This window comes from Mastomys coucha, unplaced genomic scaffold (genome assembly GCF_008632895.1).
Source record: "Mastomys coucha isolate ucsf_1 unplaced genomic scaffold, UCSF_Mcou_1 pScaffold22, whole genome shotgun sequence".
Lineage (NCBI taxonomy): Eukaryota > Metazoa > Chordata > Mammalia > Rodentia > Muridae > Mastomys > Mastomys coucha.
The window spans coordinates 228598196-228603867 of record NW_022196905.1 but is presented as its reverse complement, the minus strand read 5'-3'; the positions used below and the strand labels follow the sequence as shown (position 1 = coordinate 228603867).

The 5672-nt window shown below is 44.1% G+C and overlaps 1 long non-coding RNA gene across 2 annotated transcripts in view; it reads left to right on the top strand.

Moving 5' to 3' along the window:
- Positions 1-5377, top strand: part of LOC116069838 — a 15409-nt gene extending 10032 nt beyond the window's left edge. The window contains exons 2-3 of one of the 2 annotated variants that reach the window (XR_004110154.1): positions 3138-3301; positions 5254-5377. This is a non-coding gene — a long non-coding RNA (uncharacterized LOC116069838). The remainder of the gene's footprint in view (positions 1-3137; positions 3302-5253) is intronic. The other variant, XR_004110153.1, reaches the window with a different exon arrangement.
- Positions 5378-5672: the final 295 nt, after the last annotated feature.

The window sequence follows — 5672 nt, the reverse complement described above, 5'->3', positions numbered from 1 at the left end:
ACAGAGAGACAGAGAGACAGAGACAGAGAGACAGAGAGACAGAGAGACAGAGAGACAGAGAAACAGAGAGACAGAGAGAGAGAGAGAGACAGAGAGACAGAGAGAGAGAGAGAAAGAGAGAGAGAGAGACAGAGAGACAGAGAGACAGAGAGACAGAGAGAGAGACAGAGAGACAGAGAGACAGAGAGAGAGAGACAGAGAGACAGAGAGACAGAGAGACAGAGAGAGAGAGACAGAGAGACAGAGGGACAGAGAGACAGAGAGACAGAGAGATAGAGAGAGCGCAAGCATATATCATGCTGGGGAGTGGTACAAGGTACAAGATCAATGTTGATCCCAAATTAGAGGTAGATCGGTCTTTGCACTGCAGCAGATCTTCATCTTTTAGTTCCTATTTGTATGAAAATGCCAGGAAGTAGGAGGTTGGCTTTGGGTCGGAGATAAATTGGGACTGTGTCCAATGAACAACTTACGCAATATTATGTAATGAACAGTTTCTGTATACCTGGGTCTTTTACCTCACTAGAGCAGGAGAGTGTCAGTTACAACTGGCTTATCAGGTCCTTGGTGTGTAAGAAGGCTGCGGCTGGTCCTCTGACAAAAAGCTTCGATTAACAAAATACCACAATTAGAAATAAAGACATAGTCAGCTTTTGTTTCATTCTCCAATAGAGTTGGCATGACATTGCTATGGGTCCTAAGAAATTTGGTGGCTAACGTACAACTGAAAATGATTACTCCAGAATCTTAATCTTTTCCCAAAGCACATGGCTGCCTGGCCTCTATCCACAGGAGTCAGGGCTTGAATCTTGTTGAGCTAGAACATCTGTGAGACAATTCTTCAAGAATTTTGTTTCCTCAAGTCTTGCATTGTCCTGAATAAGCTGGATCCTACAGAAATGGGTTTCTGTTGGTCAGCTCTTCCATCACTGAGTCAAGATGCCCAAGTAGAATAACTGAAAGGAGGGATGCTTTCTATCTATTCATGGTTTCGGAGCTTTTACTCCCTAGTTACTCGACTCTGTTTCTGAGCCTGTGGTGAAACGGAATATTACGGGCGAGCAAAGCTGTCCATCATATAGCAGCCAGGATCTAGAATTGGGTGGGTACCTTTCAAAGGTACCCCTCCAGTCACTATGTCCTCAGCTTTGAACTAATGGATTCATCTACTGATGACCTCAGTGCACCCATGAGTCATCAGCTCTCTACAGTGTCATGAGCAGGGGACTAAACCTTCAAAGCACCAGCCTTTTGGTGGTACATTTCCTATCCAAACTATAGCAGAGTCAAGTCTGTTGGACTGTGTGGCTAGCTAATGGCATTTTATAGGCAGAGCCTGAGGCTTAGCTACTTACATCAGACACCAAAGGGGAAAACAGTGAGACTTGTCATTTTTACCCTTCCAAATCTTGAATGCTTGTTTTGGAGAAGCTGAGTCTTCAAGAGGATGCAGCTCGAAATTTCTCCCTTCTGAGATACCTACATGATATACCTAAACAGTCATATATGGGTAATTATGAACTGAAGCTAGTGTGAGTTATGATTCCCAATAATAGTTCCTTGTGATTTGTTGTGATGTAAATAGCAGTGATTTATTGTGGCTCTGCTGACGGCTTGCTCTGTGATGGATCATAACAGTAGATCATGATAATTATGAAGTCAGCACGGAGCTATTTTCCCTCCTGTAACTCAATTGTAACATGGCCGCCCAGGCTGCTGAACATCACAGCCTGTCTGCCGGATGTTAGATGGTATTCAAGAGGGGCATTTTGGTCAGTCAAGATCGGCACAGCAGTTCGTCTCTAATAATTGTCCAGGTGACTGTACCAATCCAGGTTGATGGCATTTTACTTGCAGATATTTTTAATTTCAGAAGCAAATTAAGTTCTCTGGTTTGTCATTCCTAGGCAAGAGGAATCAACAGAGAAGTGGAGAAGGCCTGCAGAGCCAGAACAAATGACATAGCCCAGATCTCTCTGGTCCTCCTCTCCTGGCTCCAGCCTGGGTTGTGTCAGGCACACTGTCTCAGCATGTTTATCAGTGTTTCTGACTTATGTAGAGAACTTTTTCTCTAAGGAACATTGGATACCTGTCACTTGGACTCTCTTTTAAGTAACTCTAATCTACAGAAATCTGCTCCATTTAGAACAATCATTTTTCAAAAGGCACAAATGCCAACTAGCTCCAGCCACTCTGGGAATGAAAAAGGTACTTGGGGTCAACTAACTTTGGAAGAGTCTGGGTTCATAAAAGTGAAAAATTGTGTACAGAGAAAAAGAAATGAAGTGGTCTTTGAAAGCTAAGGAAAATAATATCTTTCTTGTAGGGCTTTTTCAAGGCTTCACTTTGGTAATTCTTCACATGGCTAATTCTGAAGAGAAAAACAGGGAACACAATTGCTCCTTGACTAGTCACCTCTGAGTGGTGGGCAGGATGTCTGTCAAGTCTTCCTTCAGATTTCCAGCAGGCTAGACAATCAAGGCTTCCTACTGGTGAAGCTGAATTGGCCTTTTGACTTGTGATTGGTAAAATGTGGCATGAGTGACATTTGCATGGCAATAGTGACCCCATGCATTTCTTTCTACCTCAGTTTGCTTTCAATGTGATAAACACCATGATCAAATGCAATGTGCAGGAGAAGCGTTTATTTCATCTTAGCCAAGGTAGTAGAAGCTCAAGGCAGGAACAGACAAGAAGTGAAGCAGAGGCCATAGAGGTTACTGCTTGCTCCCCCTGGCTTTCTCAGCCTGTTGTCTTATATAATCCAAAAACTTGATGTTTCTTCACATCAGTCATTAGTCAATCATTAGTCAAGAAAATGCCCAATGGACTTGCCAACAGATAAATCTTATGGAAGTGGTTTTTTTTCTACTGAGGTCCCCTCTTTCCAGGTACTTCTAGCTTGTTTTAAATTAGCAAAGACTGACCAGGAAAGGCTCTTATGGGACCCTTCTGCTTTTAAGTGGCTATTAGGTGAGGGTCAGAATTCAGATCTGTGCCATGTTATTTCCTTTGATGTTTCCAGCTTCTTGCTATGCCAAATGGCCTTCTGGATAAAAAGTGCACTGCTTGGTAAGAGATGTGATGGGGTAGATTCATGGATGCCCTACCAAATTGTACTGGCATGTTCTTCTCAGCTCCTGCCAAGGATCACTGAATGGTAAAAAGCGGCAGAAAGGTGGAGTCACATTACAGGATCAAGGCTCAGCTTTGCCACCTCCTGACTTTGAAATTTGGGGTCTGTTGCATCATGTCTGCGAGTGTTGTCTGCAAAAGAAAAGTTCTAGGACTGGATTGCCCAGTGAGTAGAGACACATGCCACCAAGCCTGATTACCAGAGTTTGATTTCCAAGACTCACATGGTAGAACTCTGTTAGGTTGACCTTTGACTTCCAAGTGCATGCTTTGGTGTGTGTGCATACCACCCACCCCCAGACACAAAATGAAGGAAGGAAGGGAGAGAGGAAGGAAGGAAGGAACAAAGGAAAGAAGGAAGGAAGGGAGGGAGGAAGGAACAAAGGAAAGAAGGAAGGAAGGGAGGGAGGAAGGAAGGAAGGAAGGAAGGAAGGAAGGAAGGAATAGATGCAAATTGGGTTCTAGCGCACGTATATCAGAGGCTGAGCGTCAGCTTTGAGGAAGATGATGGGAAGAGAAGAACATCTTGATGAAAGCATACCAGCTTCATGGACACAGATATTGGTTAAATGTGTTCATGAAAGTTCAGGAAATGTATCACTGGATTATTCTCTTTCTTGTTCATCAGGTTTTCTGTACCACAGGTGATCTAAAACCTGGCTGTGAAGCTGAGGGAGACCTTGAACTTTTGATCCTCCTGCCTCTATACCAAGTGATTTCAGTTGTGTGTCGCCACACACAGTCAGTGACATGTTGGTGACCAAACCAGGCTTCTAGCATTCAAGGCAAGCACTAAGTGAGCTCTATTCCCAGCCTTCTTGACAATTTGTCCCTTCCATATTTGAGGCAATGAGTTAAGCTGGGGAGTAGACTTGCTATGAGAGAACAGTGTCTGTGTCTAAAAGCAAGGAAGGGAGTAGTGTTCAGGACAACTTGAGTTCTGTGAAGCACCAGGTCAGAGCTTATACTTAAGTGATGTCTGGTCTAGCCTGGGGCAATGAAGCCAGCCTGTAAACCTCACAATCAGAGAGGATTCTGGACTTTTCTAAAAAAGTTAGCAAGGATCATTGTTTCTCGATTCCAGTAGAAATGGTGAATCTCAACTTAGCGTAGTTGGATATTGGGTTCTAAAAGGTGTGAAGGAACCAGGGAGTGCTGTTAGAGGAAGACACGCTTGTCAGGTCCTGGATGGAGACAACTTAAGATAAAGAATGGCTCCAGGGGCACAAGGTGAATTGGCTTCCTTTGAATTAGGAACGATGCTGAATAGTATGTGCCTGCCATCAAGAGCAGTGTAGTGCCCCTCACTCTTGTTAATTTTGAAAGACCCCCAGAACTGGGGAGATCCTTACTCAAGTCTCGGGATGCGCGACCACCCAATGACTCACAATCGACCGAACTTGCTGCAATCACACGAGGAAGTTTTATTACAAGCAAGACGGGACAAGAGCTCAGGCCAGCATGCTGGGGTCTAGACTCATACACCACGCAGGGAATAGAGGAGTCCGACCCCGGCCTGGGATTTTACAAGGCTTATAAAGGCATAAACCACAAACCGGGGGGAGAGGAAATGGGGTAAATTCCAAACTATAGATTCATCACCTAGCAAAGAGTCATGTATAGGTTTTTCCGGGCAACCTCCTAAGCCATTGTCACACTCCAGCCAGGGCGTTGTGACATTCCACAGAGGGCGTTAGAGCACCCTGTGGTCATTCCAGGAAAGGCATTCTGTGGTTATCCCAGGACAGGAAAGGTGTTTTTTCAAGTTCCTGGAACAGTCACTCAGCCTAAGGGCGTGAAGTTCATATCAGTCAAAGATTTCTCTGCTCTATAGGAGCATGCTTGACTCCATTTTGGGACTAGGTTAAGAATTTTTATTCTACAATTTCACCTGAATTCTCCAGTTTGCTCTTATAGCTGGCACTACTGGAGATGACTCCTGGACTCAGTGTGGGATTGCATGGGCTCACCCACCAAGCTCTATCTCTAGCCCTAGGAATTTCTCTAATCACTCCCAGGCATGCGCTACGAAGGCGGTGCAGCTCTTATGCTCCTCCTATCCCTAGGAGAGCAGCTGATGCACTTGAGATCCTGACTGATCATCTCTCCTCTGTGCAGGATTTTAAGGAAACTTAGACGCATGAAAACCCAGCAACAAAAGCAAGAAACAAAAGAGCTGTCATGAAGAATCACATGGACCCCTGAAGTCATGCTTTCATAACCGAATAAATAACTCCTCGAGCAATAATGTGTTTGCAAGCTGTTAATTAGCAGCATAATTAATTTCTGTAGATTATAAATAACAGCACAAAGTGGCATTCCCAGGAGAGCCAATGAAAAATTACCCAGACCATTTTAGGATCCAAAAATACTCCGCAATGTAACAGATTTAAATGGCCTCCAGAATAGGAGAGAGGTTGTTTTCCTTTGTTTCCTGTGGGCTTAAAGGGAGTAAGCTTGTATCTAAAGTCAAAACTTTATATGGTGAGAAGCAGTTTCATTAATCGCCCTGTTCTCACTTATGCCTGGCATGTTGA